Consider the following 23,034-nt stretch of genomic DNA (forward strand, 5'->3'; position numbering starts at 1 on the left):
AGGTGACATGGAAGTGTGAAATTGGTGGGGGAGGGGGGAAACTGGGAACAAAAAAAAGGCAACTTTTCAGTATGTTGGAGAAGATGGTGGGTCTCTCATTAAAGGTAACATCAGTGGAGTTTGTAACAGGAATTTACTGTGTGATACTGGAAGAAATTTCGTGCTAATGGAGGCTAATTAATAATAACTTTCAGGGATACTAAATGCATCTCAGGCAAATATACATGTAGAAGTATGGCATGGTGGAGGTGTCATAATGTGTATTCAGCATATATATCCTGGAAATACTGTGTTTTCTTAAAAAGTATTCTATTATTTTCCTTCACTATTTTGTTTTGTATATAACTTGTCAGATGCATATAATGTTTATTAGACAGCATGTTTCTTTATGTACCCCTCCCAAATACCCATACAGTTTCATTCACATCTTTCGCTACAAATAGATATACACATGATTTGACACAATACAAGAAATTTCAGTATTTATATATATAGATCCTTCCAAGTGCTTACACAATTCAGGAGTAGAAGAAAGGGTTACTATGGTAAAGCATGATTGTTGTAGCTATAGAGTATGGCACCCACAGACAGACAAGGACTATATTTAGGATTCCAGTTGCGTGCAGAGAATAGAACTAAATAAGCACAGAGGCCCAGATGTGTCACTGAACTAAATATTGGCAGTATAGATGTGTGCTCAAAATATCTGGATATATCAGAGACTGACTGCAGAGTTTAAAGTCAGTAAGAATTCAGGTAGGGATAAGATTTCAAGTAAATCTACTATTCCCTTCTTATGTTTGTTGCCTTCAGCTTTCCCACATTTTCTTCACCCCTCAGCTGGCAGTCAGTTGTGTTTTTCAGGCTGGGGGTATGGTGGGTTGATCTTGTCCTGCCACCAGCTGCACATCCAGCAGCTCTCTTATCACCCTTCTCCATGATGAAAAAACTCATGGGTCAAGATAAAATTGAGGTATCACTTACCAGTTACCGGCATGGGCAAATCAGACTTGACTTTGACTAGATAGACTGGGGGAAAAAATAATTTAATTTATTGACAAATAAAATAGATTTAGATGGTGAAAGACAAAGATGACAATTAAAACAACACCTTCCTATGCTTCCCTCCTCTTTTTCCCAGGCTCAGTTTTACTCCTTCCTTCATAACTCAGTGCAGGGGTTTGGGGATGGTGGGTTGTGGTCAGTCGATAACAGTTCCTCTCTGATGTTCTTTCCTCCTCACACGTTTCTCTTGCTTCAGTGGGAGTCTTTTCCCGGGCTGTAGTTCCTTTAGGAAATACCTACCTTCTGTGACATGGGTCCCTTCACAGACTGCAGTTTTGGTGCTTCCGCATGGCTTCTCCATGGGCCGCAGGGAAGCGCTGTGTCTGGAATACTTGCTCTAGACCCTGGGGCACCTCCTCCAGCCATCATCCCTCTGCCCTCGGTCCTTGCAGGGCTGTTCCTCGCATTTCTCCTCCCTCTCCCCTTCACAACCAGGCGCAATTCGCCCTCTCTGACGGCTCAGCTGCTCCTTGCGCTGGGAGGCTGCAGAACCAGCCTGTCCACCAGGGGCAGCCCTGACACCGTCTCAACAGGGACTCCCTTCAGGCACCCGCGGGAAAACCTCGATAGCGACACCTCCAGTCTACTAATTAGCTTTGTACTAATCATCGCTCAATTTCTTTACTCGTATTAATGAGCTTGGGTTTTGTCTAGGATGATGCAACGACTGCTTTTTAAGATTCCATAGAGTTCGTAACAAGGCTGATATACTTCCTTCTAGATCAGCACTGTGAGTGTGAGGGCTTTTTTCTTCATTGGCTAGGGTAACATCAGATACTTTTACAAGCTCTATCCATCTGATCTACTGTAAGAGTATCTTAGTACAGTAGACGAATAAGTAGACAGTATGGTGGGAAGGCTTCCATGGAATGTCAGTAGAAACCTTGGGAAGATCTATACACGTCTAACCAGCATCTCTGTTCTACTCTGTTCTTCACCACCTCCTTTGCTTTGCCTTCTGCCCAAGCTAGTATTTTCAAAGGCAAGCCAACTTTAAAGGTGTCTGACAAGTGTGACATTTGAAGGAGCTGCTTCCCAGCAGTCACAGATTTGCAATACCCATTTTGACCACTGCAGATGAGCTGTTTGGATTGTCTATGCAGCTTCAAGGATAACAAAAAAAGTGGTGACAGGAAAATTGTGAGGTAATTCTCTTGTAAGTGGTGGACAAGAGCTTGTTCCTAGTTGCTATAGTGGAAATTAAAGAAACCTGCACAGTTTTTCTGGTATATACTAGGATATAGAAAAGTTTGTCTCTGTGGTTTTGCACACAGATCCCCCAAATCCACTTTATCTGCTGAAGTCAGATTATTTTTTTTGTTTGTTTGTTCTTCTCTTTCTATGCATGTTCAAAATAGCATAGGCCTTTGGTGAGTGAGAGATGATGTCCGCACAGCAGTCTTGGGAAGCCGCACGGGAGAATGTCCTTCACAATACCATGTTCTTGTGTTCCTCTCCCACAGAAGGCATTCTTACAATGTGCTTTCAGAGAGCAAGCTCACCCGCTTCCCCTGGAAGTAGAGTTCATAAAACCTCTCTTTTCTTCAGCTTTCAATCTGGAAAGAAGTGAACTCTACCTATGCCTTTAACAGAAGTGGTATTTAGACAGTACTTGTGAACATGGAAATAGTATCTGTCTTTTGGACTAATAGCTTATCTTCTTTATAAAAGTGGGTAAATATAATGCTACATATAAGCATGTGGAGTGAATGTCCATTTAGCTTTATTAAAAATCTGCACTGTCAACTGAAAAATTTAGATTATTCACTATGTAACACATTGTAACTATCCGTGCAATGGCTATCTGTTTACTAGCTCTCTGATTTTCTAAATTTCTTCTACAAAATACTGTTTTATGAAGATACAACATGGCATGTTTCGATGCAGTCCTGAAGGGAGAGATGCAATTAAGAATGCTATGCAATAATACGTTCTTTTTCTTACACATAATGTATTTGTGAACATCGTACACACAGGCAGAAGTGTTAAGCTCAGTAACTCAGATCTTTACATCTCTGTAGCATTTTGACTACTTTAGCAGTTTTAGCACAAAGGTAATAGTTCCAACTGTAGTATTAATAATAAGAAATGGAAAATAGTTTATTATTTTGTATACAATAATGATAAGCATGTTACTATTGAAAGTTTTGCCACATACTAGTTATATTTCTCCATTTTAGTAGAAGTGGCTTATGTCTCAAAAATTCTCTAGAACAGTGGTGATGAAGCAGAAATAGACTTGATTTTTGACACTCAAATGCAATGTCATTGTCAGTTAATACATTTTTGTAAATTATCAATAATAATGATGAGGAAAACCTAACTGCTTACCTCTTGTTTTCCTTTTGTTAGGGCTGGACTTTTGTTAGGGCTGGACTCAGGAAGAACTTCTTTACTGTAAGAGTGACAGAGCACTGGAACAGGTTGCCCAGGGGGGTTGTGGAGTCTCCTACACTGGAGATATTCAAGGCCCGCCTGGACAAGTTCCTGTGTGATGTACTGTAGGTTACCCTGCTCTTGCAGGGGGGTTGGACTAGATGATCTTTTTAGGTCCCTTCCAACCCTTGGGATTCTGTGATTCTGTGACTTCATATTTCCTGTCTTTCCTCCAGGTTTTCTTTAAGTTTCCAGACACTGGAACTTCCTGAACAATGTTTTTTGTGAATTTTCTACAGTTGCTTAGGTATAAGGTGAAGGAAGTCCTCTTAGAATATTTTCCCTCAATGTTTGTTTTTCTTATGATAACATAACTTCTACTCCTTTCTCACCAACAATCACAAGAATTACATTTTACATTCTCCAAACCCAGTTTACCTAATTAAAATAAAAAGGTAAAAAGCTTGCTTTATAATATTGAATGCAGTAGTTCAGTAGGAAAAAGAAATCCTGTGAATGAGTTCTTAATACTCTGATAAATCATAGCAATACCTTTTATTGCCCCATTAATTTACTACTGTGTACTGTAAATAATAATTAATAGCAGTGCCATTTTCCTAACTTGGCTGGAGTTACCATCATGACCCTTGGTAATGCTGCAGTAAAAGATTAAACCTTTTAAACTGTAGATGTGGGTGAATGTCTTTTATGGGAAGTAACACAAAATTTCAGAAGGTGCGTTATTAATCTTTTGTGAATTAAAGTTGAACCTGTTAGGTAACTGTGAAAGCTTTATAAACAAATATCTGATAATTGAACAAATACATTTTCTTATCTCTGTAAGACTTTAGTGTATTGTACTTTTAAGAAAAAATGGAGAGAACTGAATGTATTCGATTATAGGAATTTGTGTATTATTATGGATAAATGTTCTACAGATGTGTATAAATTAAAACTGTTAGGAAATGAAAAATAATAGTTTTCCCCTTACATTTACTTTTTGGAACTTACAAGTGATCATACTAACTTGACAGAGGAATCATAAAACATTTTTCTTACATTGACAGGTCTGGTATTTGTGGTAATACATCCTGGAGTGCTCACTGACACGTTTGAATTCTGAGTGGTGGTTTGCTTTCTATGCTTTAAAGCAAAAAAGCAGATTCCACCTTTGCAGCTGATCCAGAAGGCAAAGGTAACCCTGATTTTTTTTTTTTTTTTTTTTTTAAGGTTTCTCTGTTTTATACATGTCAGGGCACAAATTCAATAGTAGATAGCTAGGGAATACTGCAGATCCACTACAGATACAGTCAGATAACATATGACTGCTGAAATTCTTGAGATTGTGAATTAAAATTGTCATTAATTTTAGAATACTGTAATCTGCCTACAATGCTGTGAAAATCAAACTTAGTGGTATGGTTGATAAATTGCTTTTCATATTACGCCTTTTAAAACAGAAGATTTCCATCACTGTGGTATGTGCTGAACCCCTCTAGTGCCACCTACTTGTAATCTTTATTGCATTTGTGTCCTCAGTTTGTGTTTTTGTGATATCCATAGCTCATGAACAAGCTTTTTACTACTGATCAGTCATTTCAGGATGTACTAGTACGATGTTGTTAATTGATAGCTTATTTATAATCAGAGCTGTTGATGTAAGCTCTTGTGTTGATTTCCTAGTCTTATTTTGAAGTTGCTTGGTAGGAGTACGTTCATTTCCTTGGTACACCTGTATGTGAAGAGCATGTAACCATAAATTCTCTGTGGCTGGTTATCTGCTTGGTTTAACACTGCTTTTTGTGTGATGTGCTCTTTGATATTAATTTGCAGTAGATATAACATTAGTAAGAGAGTTCCTATTCCAAAATTGCCAGCTCTCTGATGAACTACGGTGCAATTAGTTCTTCCCAAGCAAAAGTGATCGTTAAACTGTAAGTGAAGACTGTCTCGGTTCCTGTGGCAATCTCACTGAGCCAGGGCAGGACATTCAGTCAGAAACCTTCAGGTGAAGATTGTGACTGGAAATATGTTAACTAGAATAATGGAAGTAATTCATAAACCACACCTCCCCAGCAACCCTGGTATAGTCTAGAAAGATTTGCCACAAGCTGATAGAGTTGACTTGCAAGTGAGTAAACAGGATTGTACTGTGCAGGATAAATTGTCTGAAAACTGAATAATTTATAGCTTTTAATGTGATTATTAACATTTACCTGGGTGGAAGCTGACATAGTGTCATGGTTTAAGCCCAGCCAGCAACCCAGAACCACGCAGCCACTCACTCACTTCCCCCACTTCTGGAGGGATGGGGAGGAGAATTGAAAGAATGTAACTCCCACGGGTTGACATAAGAACAGTCCAGTAACTAAGGTATAACACAAATCACTGTTGCTACCACCAACAATAATAATGATATGGGAAATAACAAGGGAAGAGAATACAACAACTCACCACCCGTTGACCATTACCCAGCCCAACCTGAGCAGTGATCTAGCCCTTCTGGGTAACTGCCCCCAGTTTATATACTGGGCATGATGTGCTGTGGTATGGAATACCTCTTTGGCTAGTCTAGGTCAGGTGTCCTGTCTCTGCTTCCTCCTGGCTTGAACTCCTCCCTGGCAGAGCATGAGACTGAGAAAGTCCTTGGTCAGAGTAAACATTCTGACCAGCAACTAAAAACATCGGTGTTATCAGTGCTGTTTGCAGGCTGAAAGTCAAAAACACAGCGCTGCACCAGCTACTAAGAAGGAGAAAAATGCTACTGCGGAACCCAGGACACATAGCTATAGGAACAAGACAGGACCGCAGTGTGTGTAATGAAGATCTTTCTAAGTAATCAGTGACTCCATCTTCTGGTTGAAAAGAGAAACTTAAGAATTTCAACTGAGTGAGGATAAAGGTAGAAAATAACTAAAAGGTGTTCTCAGAATTAGCATTCCGAAAATGAAATGCAAATACCAGTAGCAAATACATATTATGTTAGTTCCCCCCTTATTAATTATTATTATTTTTTTTTTACTGCAACAACTTTCATATGCTAGGATAAATATATTGTAAGTACATCTCAAAAAAATATTTGTTCCATTCATGTTGTATAGGAAAAGTTGGTTCAAATAATTTTTTGAGAACAATGATATTATCTTGCAAATGATGTAGAAATTTTGTCGATACTATGGATTATTGGTTGACAAGAGATTGCAATATAGCAGGTGTATTTACCTGATAATAAATGCATGTCAATATACGAGACATATCGTTAACATTTGTAAAAAGGCATTTAGGAGCCTAGTTAATTTCTTTTAAGGGTAGCTAGTCACTCCAGAAATTATTATCCTTTTGTTAGGAATTGACTTGTATCAGGAAGATCTGTGATAATAAAAGATAGGCTGAATTCTGCAAGTTAATTCCTTACTCAGCCAAATGAGTTGCTGCAGAGACTGGTGAAGCCCTCAGCCTATCTGAGGGAAGCAAAGCTGGCCTTTGCATTCCCTACTTATCTCCATGTTGAGACCAGCTTTAGTGCAGAGAAGGAACATCGCAGTTTATTTTGTGATATTCTGATTTCAGTTTAGTACCTGGAAATGCCTATTTCACCTTGTGGAGGCACAAGATAAAGTTGAGAGTTTTCTCTAAATTGCTTTTACTCTGGATGTATACTCATTTAAATCTTAAAGAGACACCTCTTTCAAGATGTGCTTGCCCCCCCTGGTGCTTGATAATATCAACACTGGCAATCTCAGAATCATATAAGAGATGAAAAAAAAAGAGAAAAATAAATGGTTGAAGAAAATCTGCATTTAGACTTTCTTTTACAGATATGATCCTACAAATAATTTGTTATTTTAGTTCACATAAATTTTTAAGAAAATTGGGATGTCTGTAGCAAAGTAAAATTACCAAATTATATTGTAGCAGTATACCAATTTCAAAGGATCTAGAAACTGACAGTAAAGATTATTTGTATATATTGAGCTTTATGTACATGCCTAAACAACAACCTATTTATGGTACCTTGTAACCTATGTGTACAGTTGGATAAACAGTTTAACTATTCATGTGCATTATTTTTATATGATGGAGTTCAGTACAGTAAGTACACCCAAAAGGATAATACTGCTCACTCCTCTTGTGCTGGAGAGACCAGCAGGGACTGGCCATTTAGGGCTATCAGTAAACCAGTACTGTGCTAGGGTGAAAGGAAGCATATGAATCATAAATGTAGCATGCTTCACCTGTTTTGTTGCTAGCTTTATGATTTCATGCTGCTTAAGCATTATGATTTTGTGATTGAACTGTCTGTTTTCCTCCCTTGCAGTGTAATAAGATGACATTGAAGAAAACCCTCCTCTTTGGGTTATAGCGTGTTTAAATATATCAGCATTTGATCTGAATTCCTGAAACAGCCCTGATTTGCCCTCTATTCTTTTCAGTTTGTGAGTCTGCACTCTTTTCTAAATTACTGTGTGGATTCTTCAAAGACAACAGTTACAGGAGTTAAGAAGTTCCTTCAGTTTGAGAGTGTTTGACTCCCTTTTTATTGTTTGCTTTTTCTTCCATGTCATCTTCTGTACATATTTCATGCTTGTTATACAGTTAATAGAAACAAGGATAAAATGGCTGTAACATTTTTTTTGTGCCAGCTTAAATCCAGATATCAGTATGAGATTTTCTATTAAATATCCATATTTAGGAATACTGCTTTTTAAAAGAATACCCCATTTCTGATGAAGAGCTTTGTGCTAGAAGGTCCATTAGAAATGACAATGGTAAGCTGAACTCTTTTTTATTAAATAAAATCAGTCTTTATGACTCTTAGAAACATTAGATGCAGCAAGCCCCTTTTGATAAGTTCTGCAATAGGCTGTCATAAATTTTGTTCTAGCTTAAATTAAGGTAACTCCAAGGATGATCCAACTGTGTCAGACTGTGTCCTTTGTGGCTTTTATTCAGGAGCAGATTGGCTGGATTGCTCCTACCAAAATTTCTCATTTCTGCCATAATCCTGACATATGATGTATGCTCCCTCTGACGGATTTAGCTACTGATGGAATTAGCTGTCACGTTAAACCATCTTTAAGAACTCAAGCCATGCTGATGTTCAGGCTCACGTCATGCTTTCTACTAGGCAACTAAAATGTGGCTGAGCTGGAACCAGTACTTAGAGGTGGTTTTTCTGTTTCCTTGAGCATTCTGTAGACTTACTAATGTTTAAAAACCTTGAAGCAAAGAAGAAACCCCAACTCCGGGAAAAGAACCAGGTGCTTTTCAGGGCTTCCTACAACACTTCTGTGTGACCCTAAGTACTCTCAAACCTGTGGTGTGAATGGGAAGAGCACAGGCCTGGTCATGTCCAGAGCTTTACTACTATCTTTGTCACGTATGAAGTACCTAATATTAGCGTTCCATTTAATGTTCCAAAAAAATTGGTAGATATTGTTCACTGCAATTCACATTTTAATTAAGTAATTGTTTACTAAATCACAGCTGGAACCAGAGTGGTAATAATGTATTTAAGTATAAAGGTGTGGATAGGCATCTTCTAGAAGTACAGACTCTTCTGTATTTCTCACTAATCTTCAAATAGCACTCAGAGCTCATTCTTTTTTCTTATTACAAATTGGATGCTAACCTACATCTTTTTCATCATTTTAGCCTTCAAAGTGGCTGCTGATCTGTCATTACTTTGCTGTATAGGTAAAATGGGTGTAGATATTCTTGCAAGTATGTGAAGCACATTGTATTTGGTAACTTTATGACACGTCTCATAGCTATGGGACTGTGCAGTGATGAATTGCATCTCCATGTCTATGAAAACCGTCGTTAAGAAGCCTGTGTTTGTCTCTCTGAGTGCAGGTGGTAATTTTGCCAGAGGTGTCAGTGAAAAGAGGAAGGCAGCAGATATGGTTAAATCCTTGTCCCATTTCCTTATTTCTACAGTGGTGTCAGGAGCCTTGAAAGTTCCCAGACCTCCAGCTCCTTCAAAAAGCGTCCTGAGTTCTGACAACCGGGAGTTTATTTAGATAATGAGCCAAAACATGATACTCAACTCTTTTATTGTAAAACCAAGTAGAACCCAGACAGTACACCTGTAGTAGAAAACAGTAGTTTTTCTTTAACTCATTAATGTCTATAACTGAAACTATTAGAAATCTTTCTTACTATTTTATTTCTACTTATTACTTCAGCCAAAGAATAGATAAATCTTTTTTTTTTTTTTTTTTTTTTTTTTAACAGAAGACACTGTCTCACTCTAGAAGTTCTTTCTTTACTTTTTCAAAGAAAAAGATGGAAGTTTCATTTTGAATTCAGAGGAAGCAAGTTAAAACTCAGTCAGTTTGTGAGTCTTAGACATAAGAAATTAATAAAGGGATTTGATACAATAACATGTCAGATTGTTCAGGTTTATTTGAGAGTTTTCTTCTGTATAACGTATTTATCTTTTATCAGTGTGATGTTTTATGCCTTGGATTTTTATAGTGCATTTGCATTTCTGATGCTGCTATTAGATAGGAGCAATAGAGCTTGATAACAGTAGTGAGGTTGACACAAATGCGTTAGAAGGAGAAGCTACAGAGATGAAAGTTTTCAACTATCACTGTAAAGCCATGCCTTACAGGAACACTCGGTACTGATGACCACTGCATTTCAGATAAAAAAGTGACATTGGTGCAAAACAGGTTTAGAAACAATTTGCTTCAAGTCTCTTTGTTTCCTTTAGTATTGTGAAACTTTTGGGCTTGAGCTTGCAGTGTTTTCTTGTTACTGAGTGTTAGAAACAGAATAAAAAAAAGGTGTTTTTTTTTTTTTTAATATGTATGTATGATACAACAACTGTGGACTGATTCTATGAGAAGGAATACTAAATAAAAAGACTTGTGAAAAATCATGAATATTGCCAACACAGTAACAAGTAAGAGAGAGATGTAAAACAAAGTAAGCATCCATTGTGTTCTGTTTAAATGTTTTCCTGTTAGCCTTCCTCGAAAATTATCCATTATGGTGGATTCTTCCATACGCATTGCTAACTCAGCTGAAAGTGGAATACTAAGCCAAATACAGAAGTTATTTGTTGCAAAACAGTGGTTTTTAAGTTCTTAAAACTATGCTGTCTTAATCAGTGGCAGGCTTCTCCTTTTCTCTCGAGATGAGACTACGTGAGAGATGACTCTACATATTATTTCCTTAGTAGCCTTTTCACTAGGCTTCTCAATAGTGAGTTCTGACTAAATTTGCGTATCTATTATGTGTAAGTCTACTGGTCAATAAAAATAACCATCAGTAGAGGAAAGGTCTACAGGAAAAGAGTGCCTTTGGCCAATTCATCCCACAGTTTGACATACTCTGCCCTTTTCAGCAGCTGGCAACCTAGGGGCTCTGAAAGAGATACTTGTGTTTAGGTACATGTAATGAGCCCACTCAGTAAGATGCTAAAAGTTGGCAAAACTTGTCAGTTGGAATGAAAAGGGATGTGAAAAATGCACTCAGACCATTTGAATATACACACAGCCCTCCAGTAGCTATAGGGAAGTGAATAAATTCTAGAAAGACAGTAAAACAGGAGGAAATTTTATTTCTTTTTAAATTGTATTTTAAATAATGTGAAAGGTCCTGTTAAATCCTCTCTATTTTCAGCTATATCATATGATGAATTGTATTTCTGTGCAAATTCTGCCTGCTGAAGGCTAAGAACAATATTGTTCTGGTCCTTTACTGAGGAATACCACACAGATGTTCATGGATCATGATGTTGTTTTCCATTGATCGATAACTGTCATCTGTCTCCTGAAGAAGCCATTTTCTGTGTTTAGAAAAAGAGCTCTCTCTGGGGGAGTCGAGGCAGCGCAGGTTTTAGTGATGTGTTCAAGATAATATGAGAAGTTTGTAGCAGAGCTAGGAATAAACACCAGAGCTCTTGATCTTGGTTCTTTAAGTACAAGGCTGTGTTTTCTCGTTGGCAAAGCCTTCTTTCAGTTCTGCTAGTACCTCATTTCATCTGTCTGGACATGGTAGTGCTCTCTGTAACATAGTTAAGTTTTTAAAGGTGGAAGTTGTTTAGGAAAAAATATACTTCAAAGTGCATCTGCACCTGTGCAAAATACATTTCAAAGTAGATGTTCAGCTCAAGTAAAGATCTTGAAATCTTGAACTGAGATAGGACGGTTTACATGCTATAATAATTGGAAAGTAAAGAATAGAAAATTGAAAAGTATTATAAAACTAACTGTTTCAGGCAGAACTGCCAGACTTGCAGGTGAAATAATTAAAATCCTGTTTTTTTTGTTTTTGTTTTTGTTTTGTTTTTTTTTTTCTTATGGTAAATCATAGAAATGTCTTTATTCTCTGTATATGTTAACTACCAATCCAAACGCCCATACTTGCCTGCATATTTCCCTATATGAGAAAATGAATCTGCGTGCCTATTGCAATAGCTCCAGCTGCTGAAACATTCCATTCACAAAGAAGCTATTTATGTTAAAAAAGACAAAACCCAGAAGAAAAATCCCCACACAATTAGATCAGGTGCAGCAGAAACAAATTCTGTATTTTTGGGCCTTTCATCAGCAGAATGCCGTCTGATATATATGCTATTAGCTAATTTCAAGCATTCCTTTAATCCTTCAATTGCTATTAAAATGGGGTTATAAGGTAGTGAGACTCAGATGCTGTCTTCTGGATATATTGTGCTTTCCTGAGATGAAAATAATGATATGTTAGTTATATTTCAGTAAAAGTAGCCATATTTGTGTGAATACTGCATAGATGCATGATTGAAATTGAAGGGTGGGAAAAAGGAAGGATAGAAAACAAAGGAGAAACAACAACAAAAAAAGCACAGCAGCTGCTTACAACTACCTGAAAGAAAGATTATCTCTTATCCTAGTTTCCTCTTGCTGAATAAAATGTGATGTGATCAGGTCACTGCATGTAAAATGCTGTAAGAATGTGATCTGTACTTCATCATTATAAAATTCAAACATTCTTGAACCTTTTATTCCACCCTGTTCATATTTATCTTTTTGGTCCTGCCTTCATCGGGTACCACATTTATATTGATAAATTGTAGGTACTTGGAGATGTATTGATGGGATGAAGACAGTTCAAAATGTAGAATGCTGTGGCTTTGCATATCATTACACCTAGCTCGCTCTTTGCCTCTTGAAAGCTGTCGATTTGTGCATTATTGCTATTCAGGCTGATAAATGACAGTAATTGTTCTTAAGTTGAAGAGCTGGCTTAATGTGGTGACTTGCTTGGGAATTCTGAGCACCGGGGTTAAATTAGTGCTCCACTGGTTCTAACAAAATGGTCTTTTCCAGCTCAGAATAGATACTTAATTGAATTACTTTAGTTTTCATGCATTTTGCAGCTTTGCATTTGAAGAAAAAATATTCATAACAAGATCAGGGAATTCAAAGCTGTTCATAGGGAGGTCAGGCTCAGTATGTGCCCCCACTTCAAGGCACCTGCTCCCAGTGGTGCTACCACAATTAAAAAACAAAAAAAAAAAAAACAAAAAAAAAAAACCAAAACGTTGAGAGGGAGAATATGTTAGTCCTATGATGGCACTGAAAAAGACATAAAATTAGATGGAGATGTGTCCCTATTCTTTTTTCCACTGTCCCAGGGGACACACTTACAAAGATGAAATACGATTTGTGGGATTTTTTAAAGTAATGTTTTTCCAAGTGTAGTGGCACTGATTTTTCATTGTATTTAAGTCTAGGGGTGATGTCTTAAAGCCTCTGTTAATTCTAGAAAAAGAGAGGGTTTTTTCAGGTATAACTCAAGAATTCCTCATGAAATTTGGATTTTTTTTTTCTTGAATATACCCACAAGATTCAAACCAAGAATTCTAAATTTTCAGAAGTTGAGTGTAACTTGTGTTGAACTGTTCACATTTGGCACTGCTTATGTGTGCTGTGGTACAAATTAAGGCTCAAATTTGAAATGATTGAGCGCTTCAAGTTTCCTTTCTTCAGACAGTTGCATTTATTTTAAAGTCTCTGTATGTTTCTTTTGGGTAACAGTTGTACATTTCCACTTTCCACATTGGTGCAAAAAAATTTCAGATCAGATTAAAAAAATTGAGTTGTTAAGAAAACAGGATTCAGTGTGAAATTTATTTACTTCGTTGTGTTTCTCTGTAATGACTTACTTGTTTCACATATAAATATTGAGTAGGATTAATTTCTTTCACATGAGATACAGAAATTGTTTCCTTTAACCTAAAAAGTTAATATATTTATTAATAGTCTTCTGTAGTTCCAGGCGTATCTGGAATTTCCTGGGTTGGCATCAGAAAAATATTAAGGGAGAATTTTAGTCACAACCTTACTGCAGGATTATTGTCTTCTTATTTATAACTGCTGTAGCTTCAGTGTGTAATGGATATTTTCAAACAAAAGTCATGAAAACATGGAAAAAATAATAAATACAATATTGTTTAGTCGTTTTAGAAAACAGGAGTCCTTTTCCTTAGTCTTAAGAAGGAAGATTATTTACAGTTGTAGACAATCAGTGGATAATGTAATCAGATGTATCTTCTTTTGTAAAGACTTGTGATTGTTACTCTATGTAATTCAAGGTTAATTCTCATTCTCTCCTCAGAGCATTTTTTTTTTTTTTTTTTTTTTTTAAATCAGTCACCTCCGTCTTCCAATTAATCCGCTACCACCTTCTATGAGTTCAAGTGCAGATTTGGTGTTTGGGACCATTGAAGACACTTCATGGGTATGCAGATGTACCCAGCACATGTTTTAGTTGATCCAAGAGTATTAAAGTTGACAATAGAGCAGGGAGACAGGGAGGGTTATATTCTCCATTGTGCATATATGAGCCTTACTATTTTGGATTCCTGATGTTAAAGTAGGTAAACTTTTTATCACTAGAAACACTTGTCAGCTCTTAGGGGGACATTTATGCTGTTTACATTAGATATTGGGGTTCATCTACTGAATGTAAAAGAAACTCTTGGTTATATAGACTGTAAGAAAATTCGGTTTTCTTCCTTCCTATTCTTTTGCTGCATTACAAATTTCTTACCTCTACAGCTGTTTGTGTGTTACTGTGGTAGAATGCATTGAAGATAGTAGTTAATTTCTGTTTCCTCCATTTCATGTCTCAAATACATTTCCCAGTAAGAAAAGGCTCATTATCTGACTATAATTTCAAAAATGTAGATTTTCCTCAAGCTGCCTTTTTACTATTTTTTCTTCTCTTATCTGCTTTAAAGATAAACAAATAGTCATTTCATACTTTTATAATAGGAGAACAGCATTAACTGAGTTCATAGGAAGGTGGACTTAGGCCTTGTGTGGATACTGTATTTTTTCTCAATTTTATTCAACCAATTTTCTTGACTGAGATCATTTTTTGTTATTCATGAAACCTAAAGCCATTGCAGCATAAACCTTAATGGATGCTATCTTTCACATGCTGATCTTCACGTGCTCAGTTTTCTTGCAGGGTCTCTGATAGAAGGTTAAAGAATATTGTGACTAAGGCATATATTTTATTTTTCTTCATCCACTCCTCTCCAGTTCATTAAATCTTTGCTATTCAAGTCAGGATAAAGAAGAAACTATGAAGGTTCAGCTCACAGAATAACTTTTAAAATATATAATTCAGAAATTTTATGCTATCGGGCACATTTAATATCCGTCCTCAGCTTTTGTATAGTGCTAATGCGCTTTTTTTTTTTTTTTTTTTCTTTTAGAGATTAGTTATTATTTTAAGGAGAAATGTTTAATCTTTTTAGTTCCAGGAGAACTTTGAAAATGCAGACCACTTGTTGTTACAGATTTGTCTCTGGCAGTGTTAAAAGTATGTTGTATGTATTTAGGTTAGGTATTAGGAAGAAATTCTTCACTATGGTGGTGGTGAGTCCCTGGCACAGGTTGTCCAGAGAGGCTGTGGCTGCCCCATCCCTGGCAGTCTTCAAGGCCAGTTTGAACAGGGCAGGAAGGTGTTCCTACCCATAGCAGGGGTTTGGAACTGGGAGATCTTTAAGGTCCCTTCCAACCCAGGCCATTCTATGGTTCAATGCACTTCTCAAAGAGAATGTCTCTTCTGAAGACAAACAGATGTAGCCTTTCTGAACTTATGGACTGAAATAGCATTTGTGAACTTTTTCATTCAATCACTTGGAATTACAAGTATTTTAAATGTAGTAATCGATGAGAGATTGCTTTTAAGGCCTCTTGATTTAGAGGCAAAGTCAGGTACTATAAAGTCCAAACTACATCTGTAATTCTAATATGACATAGAGAAAAGGGCTTGTTTGGTTTAGGGTGCTAAGCATCTGCAGGTTCCACTGAAACGAGCTGAAATCCTGAAGAGATGGGCAGGTTTTTTTGGGGGGGTGGGATTTTGTGGGTTTTTTTTGGTAACTTTCTTTGTAAAATGAAATTTAATTTCCCTTAATCGAAGTGTTGGAGTATAAGAAAGACAATACTAAGGAGAAAAGGAAGAGAAGCATTTTGAATGGAAAGGTGAAGGTGTATTTTTCTCTCCATGCATTTTATTCTTCCTTTTAAAGGGTTATTAAAAGTTTTAAAATAATGTGGTCTTGTGGTTCTGCATCATGCTAAATCTATAATTATAATTTTCAGCTGGTTGACTGTCAGTTGACCTAATGGAAATTCCCTGTAGTTACTGATGTTACTTTAATCCCTTTGTCTGATTTCCTTCAGTTCTTCAGGTGGTGGTGGCTTTAAGTTTAGAGTAATCATGATTGCTTCTGGATTTGTCATACAGCCAGGCTGCTGATGGGTGGTCTTGACTTTTTTATCTTTCTGGGCATAACTTTTCTTTGCACATGTATCACTGTTAATGTGATCCAGCAGGAGATAACTATGCTGATATTTCATGGTTAAAAAGGGGAATGGGGAGGGTTTTGCTGCCTGCTTTTTTACTTTCCAATGTTAATCTGTATGCTGTATATAGATGGAAGGGATCTTTAGGCAAAATTCCTATTTAAAGTTGATTTAAATTTTATGCCCCGTGTGATGTACTCTGTAGAATAATGTTTTCTTCTAAAAGGATGAGCTCTTCCACTGTAGGCATTCAAATATTGTTGTAGCAACTTATGCCTCACCCTTTGTTTAAGTTTGTTCAACCTTTTCAAATAAAATACAAATAAAAATGGTTTTCAATGTCCTGAAACTGTCACCCATTTTTATGTGCTAAAACTTGCATGTTCCTGAAATTCTTGTGTTTCAGCTAAAAAGTTTAGGTGTTTCTGACAGCTAGATTGCAAGAAATATTTTATTGACTAATGTTCAAATAGTCTTCCATCTGTGTTTTGGAAGTTTCAGTGTTCACTTTCTTTGCAATATATGTGTGGCAGGAGGACACATTTGCTCCAGTTGGACATTTTGGTGGCCACATCAAAAAAGTCAGCACTTGGACATACTTCTGTGTGTTTATTAGAAAGTTTAACTTGGCAGTATGTTTGCTGCAGCCAGGGTCAAGATTTCTGTTTTGGAAAAAGCTATGCTGGAATGAAATTACATCTTGAAAGTGGTATCCTGCAATGTTAATGCTTGTTCATGAAACATCATGGTTGACACACTGGTAGGAATAATCTCAGTATTGTGAAAGCATTAAGGATTAGTTAGTGATTTGGAAGCTGTTCCACCACCTGTGTAGCATTCTCTTGCATGTTCATTATTGGCTAAATCATTGCAGGAGTTTTGGTACTCTGCTTTGGGTTTCCTTTGTGTTACCAAACTCATTGATGGGATCTTGATGTGACAGAAAGGACATTTGAAAAATTGCAGGTGAAATAACAATAACCCAGGCCCAAACCTGACTCACAGAATCTCTCTTTCCTTGTTACTTAAAGGAGTAAAAAGACTATGTGATGATTTTGTTGTTTGTGGTTTTTTTTTTTTAATACTAGACAAAAGTCCTAATCTTCAGTTGCATCAACTCCCTCTACCCCAACATTTCTCCTGTCCCCACACAGTCCTAACACTTGCTACAGAACCTTGTTAAACTAAGTGAATGCAACGGGTGCTGCAATCACAAACCACCTAGGGGAAATAATTTATAAGGGTGTTTCTTGGTTAGTTCAGCAGTTGTAGCAATTCCAGTGAATTTTCTGTGTTCTTGTTTTCCTGCCTGCATTTGAAAAACATTCAGTCCTTTATGACAGGAGAGGTATGTGCATAGAGTTTATAAATATACATGTCTGGTATAAAAATCATGCTCTTTTGTGTGAAAGATTTAGAAAGGATTGTTTGGTACAATAGTGGCTATTTGGTGATAGGTTAGACTTTTGCTCATCTTTGAATACGAAAGCTACAGAAGAGTGATCAGTAGGTAGACCGAACATCTTTATGTCATAAATTTGGTGTACTGTTGTCATGAGACTGGCATAACATTTGAGATTTTATAATGCAGAAAATAATTGTTTGTTTTCTTTGTGAGTTCAGGGTTTTTAGGGTACCCTACAGTGTTTAGATTTCTTTTACAGTCAAGAAGCTTAGGAATTTCCCCCTCCCCTTCTTCGACCTTCTGTAATAATTTGTTGTAAAGAGCTGAACGTTCAAGGAAATATTATAACTTTTATGATTGGCAGCATGAAAAAGGGTAATGTTTTCTGACTGGATTTTGTCATCTGTTATACTTAAATCGCGCATGTCACGATGGACACATTTTAGCAGTTAAGCTTCTTCCTACCATCTGCAATGTGCAGAGTATGTCTATTTGTAAAGGAGTGAGCTAGCAACGCCTGATTAAAACATGGTACGTATTCATATGAAGCAACAAGAAAATGAAGAGGAATTTGCAGCACTTAAAATAGACTTCATATTTATACAGTAGAATTCAGGTAAATGTAAAAGTGTGCAAATACTTCCCTCCTCGGTTACTGTTTTTGAAAACAGTGGCGCTGTGTATATCACAGATGAAAGTCTGTAAGCTTTTCCTGTTGCATACTTAGTCTGAAAGAATATTTCATGCTTTGCAGAAATTAGTTAACAATTTCAAAGGTTATACAAGCATGGTAGCTTTCTCCAGCATCTTTATATAGAAATATGGAACGCAGGAAAATCCTAGACTCTTGAAAAGCTGCTGGAAGAAGTACCTGCCTGAGTTGGGTTTAAAATTCAAATATTCTTGGGTCTTTTCATAATTCATGTCATTCATTTCGCACAGGTTTTTTAGACTTACTTCTGTGGGACCTGTGATAATGCAAAGAAAGCAAGTGAAGCTCTAGAATGAAAATATTAAGTATAATCCATTTCTAGTTTAAACCCCCCTTATTCTCTGTGAACTTTTTTTATAGTCTTCTCCCTAAGTGTAAGTGTGGAGAGTCACAGAAGGACAGAAATATTGAAGTCTTCAGTAACTGCATGTTTCCTAGTTTTCTTCTAAAGAAATGTTTGGAAGATATTTTTGAGGCGTTGAAATTCAGTAAAGAATTTTTTTCCCCTTTCCTCACTTAATTTTTACTGATTATAGTCTAATTTCTTCATGTTTCTTTTTACAAAGAAATCCAGGAAATAAGTACTAATATTAACAAACAGAATAGAGCAGATAGAGTTCTTAATGAAGTTTTTTTTTTTTTTTTTTAATGCCTTGCCTTCTTTCATAAGTTTTCCAATTTCTTAGTGGGCAGGAAGCTGCATACATGTGTGGTTTTCCCTGTTGACACCCTGCAGTGTCCCCGCAGAATACATTAATTGTGTTTAAACTTTCGTGTTTAAACTTTTGTCTGAATTTGAACTCTTGTGTTGTCTGTGAATGATGTAGTGATACATTAGTATCATACATGGATTAATAATATCACTATATGGATTAGTATCACTGTATAGATTAGTGATACATTATCAAAAGTGGTACACTGCTTTGTGCAGGAATGCATAATGAATTTTGAATGCATTTGAAATAAATTTTTTTTAGTGCGTAATGAATACTGTGTAAGGAATGAAACATGGAGAAAGTTTCATGTTTATATTCCTACTTTTTTTTTCTTTATTTCTTAATATGTAACTGAAATGGGGAAGAACAAAAAAAAAGACCAAAACCAAACTACTATTACCCCCTACCTTCTCAAACGCTTAGTGTCCTGTCAACTGCAGAATGCTGTGTGTCTGTTTAACTTTGAGGAGTGATTTTTGTTTCTGACTCTGGGCAAAGCTAAGAACTAGGAAAATAAGGTTCTCGTTCTCTAGAGCTCTGTGTGGGGAGCTCTTATATGAAAGGAAGCTTGAACTTCTTAGGGCATGAGTGGACTTGCATTTGAATCCAAATTTTGTTTTTTCAGCGACATACCCTCCAAAGGGAAGTATTTCCTTTTCATTTTAAGGAAGTAAATTTTTTTTTATGCCAATTTCCCTGAAAAGTGATCATGAACTACATTAGCTTCATTTGTTAAACTGATTTCTTTTGACAGAAAAGGAAAATATTAAGTATACAATGAACAGAGTCACATACGAGTTTACCAAGCAGACCATGATGTTTGCTCTTGCAAGTATTACTGTATATGAAGCTAGTGGCTTATAGTAATGAATTGATAAGTGTATAAACATTTCCAGAATGAGGAGTTCTCAATTCGTCATCTTTTCTGTACTATTTCTGCCTGCACCAGCTTGTACTTCAGGATCCTAGCTTACTTACTGTACTTAGGTCTTTGAGTTGTTTCTGTGTTTGACTTTGTTTCCAGAAAAACACAACAAACCTGAGATCATCACAGCATGCCATAGTAATTAATAACCTTTAGTTTCAGTTTCTGGAGGAGATGTGATAATTTTAAAGGATATTTTAATCTAAGATCAATTGGTAGAGAAATAAGGGAAAGCGTTAGCTTGTTTTGTTCTAACAGATGAATTTTTTGCAAAGACTGACCATCAAGTGGCTGAGATAGCTTCATTATTTTAGATGGATACCTAATTACTGTCCTTTTGTTATTATTCCTATTTCTGTCCTTCATGAGGTGGTTGTGAATTAGCTTTGTGCCATTTTCTAAAGTATCAGGCGTTTTTATACATTTGGTATATTGAATGGCAAATACTTGATGTAAAGTCTGCAGTTTTACTCCATAACCAGATTGTAAAATATGAACTGAATTAATCATAACTGCAAAGAGTAATGGCACATTTTCTCTTATTTTATCTTTACTGCCTTTCAGATCGTGGTTTAAAACCTTCTACATCTGGTGCACAGAATGAGGCAGCAGCTTTGGTAGTGGATAGCAAGAGGCAAAGGTCAAACCAGAGGCTGCACAAATATTGTGCACTGGATTTATTGTTTTAATTAAGACTGTGGCAGTTCATCATAAACAGTTTATGGTGTTTTTGCACAGTGCAGCATTTTGAAATCAGCTGTTTTAATGAAAACATAATGTCATATCTGTCAAAGTTCTAAATATTTTGAAAGTGAAATATGAAAACAAGAACTTTAATTCTGGGTTTACTGGGATTAGCTCTTGGAATTGTTTTAAAATCCCTTATGTGCCATATCACAGGTAGCATAGTTCTGTGTTAGAGACGGAATGGAAAGTACTATATGGAGATTGTTATTTAATTGCGAAAATACATGATGAGGGTTAATGTATTGAAGGACAAAGCTGTTATGATTTGCATTGGAATGCCAGAAGTAAGGTATAAACAGAGATAAGGCTCTTCTTCATAAACAGTATGTAAATGCTGAGTTCTGATTGTGCTTAAAAAAAACCAAACCAACAACAAACAAACCCAAATGAATGAATCCTCAAACCTGGAAAGAAAGAAATATGCTGTGGGTCGTATGATGCCGTGATGTATTAGCATCAGGGTCTTTGCAGCTAATTATTTACAAGACCTAATGTCTTCCTGTGGAATTTAAGACTGAGCATTTTGTAGTCTAGCTAGTTTCTGATACTGTTATGTATTCATGTAGATATGTAAGGCAATTTTGCTTCATTTTTTGTATGGTCTAATATTTGTATAATCTGAAAATTATATTTTTGTGGTATTCTCCTTGGAAAATAGAAATTAAGTCTGTCATTAGATGCTAGGCCACAGTAGTTGACTGAGCAGGGTAATGTATGTTGCATTTTGTGCTATACTTGGTCAAGTTTCATATATATTGTATTCCATGTTATTTTATTAAATTTAATATCTGCACTTCCTATTACCAGACATGCCTCTCATTCAAAGCACAGAGGCACAGTTCTCTAATCAGAAGTGACAAGCTATATACTTTCTTTCAGCCATTATTCGGTAGCCTAGAGCAAGGAGCTCTGTTTCCTTGAAAATGTTTTGAATTGGGTTATTTTTATTGAAGTATTAAAGTAATTCTTCAGATTTTAGGCTATTATTTAAGTACTTTTGGGAGAATGCAATAACCTCTGGATTCTCTAGCCTTTGTTATGTTAACAATTGTAGCTGCTAAATGTATCTTTTTAATGCTTGTTATGTAAGTGTCTGGAAAAATCATCTGATTGATAGAAACTAACAATATTTAGGAAATAAACAAGATTAGTTGGCTAAATTAGTTTTCTATTGAAGTATAATATGAAAGTGACTCACTATTTAAATATACCACTAGCGTCTGGTGTCTATACCTTTACCAGCAAATGAACAAGGTTAACTCTTTGCTAATGTGTTGAACGTATGAACAATATGAACATATGAAATGTTCATATTTGGCAGATTTATTCTTAGAGAGTCAGAATGTTATTGTTTCCTACCTTAAGGCAGTCTGTTGCTTCCAGTGATGTTGGTTAAAGGTCTCTACAAAAATACCTAGTATTTAGGTTTGTTGGATATTTTTATTTGGAAGGACTTCTGGAATCTCTGCTAATTTTTTAACTCCTTTTCCATTTTTTTAAGATGGAAAGCAGCGTGAAAATGTCAAAACAGGTAGAGTAGATTTGCTATGGAAGGAGAAAGGAAGCAGTTGCCCCAAACTTCAAAGATGTGATGGCCTTTGTACCTCTTCTGAAATAGTAAGCATCAAAGAGAAACCTCAAGATGAGCAGCTTTTCTGGGGGTGTAATCCTTTTGGGGTACAGATGTCTATGAAAGGTGATCTTAATGCCTTGAACACTTCCATATTGCTTCCTATGTCTTGTGTGTGTATTCATGTGGGGAGATGTGTGAAGTATAATAGAAGAACTGCCAATATTTCTTAGAACTGGGTGAACAATGTGAAGAAATGGAGAGTGTTGTTAGCAGGTCTCCCTGACATCAAAAGAAATACTGCCCTTTGTTAAGTGGAGACAGTGAGCCTTGAGAAACTTTGCAGTGATGTTGATGTACACAGAAGAGAAGGATAATGCTAAGGAGCTAACTCCAAGCTTGAATAAGGATCTATTCTTCTAGGCAAACATAATTTTTCCCAGAAACAATTTAATAATAAATTTCTGCCAGTTGTAGGCATTATTCATATATTGTTGCCTTTGTAATCTTGCCTTTTTTTTTTTTTTCCCCTTGAGTTTTTGTTAGCTTTTGAGAGCTTTCTTTTGTTAGTATGCTTGATTGGTACTGCTTAATAGGACCACGGTATTAACAATCAACTTTCTTTATCAGTGTTTTATGCAATTTTGGTATATTTAAAAATGCAGTGGGACTTAACAGCAATGTTTGATCTAAACAGAGA

At 36.2% G+C, this 23,034-nt stretch overlaps 1 long non-coding RNA gene across 2 annotated transcripts in view; it reads left to right on the forward strand.

Moving 5' to 3' along the window:
* The window catches only part of LOC136004615 (uncharacterized), a 232,861-nt gene that overhangs the window by 14,684 nt on the left and 195,143 nt on the right, over window positions 1-23,034 (forward strand). For both annotated transcript variants that reach the window (XR_010608554.1, XR_010608553.1), the window contains exon 3: window positions 4,509-4,636. This is a non-coding gene — a long non-coding RNA (uncharacterized LOC136004615). The remainder of the gene's footprint in view (window positions 1-4,508; window positions 4,637-23,034) is intronic.

The sequence above is a fragment of the Lathamus discolor genome, chromosome Z, assembly GCF_037157495.1.
Source record: "Lathamus discolor isolate bLatDis1 chromosome Z, bLatDis1.hap1, whole genome shotgun sequence".
NCBI lineage: Eukaryota > Metazoa > Chordata > Aves > Psittaciformes > Psittacidae > Lathamus > Lathamus discolor.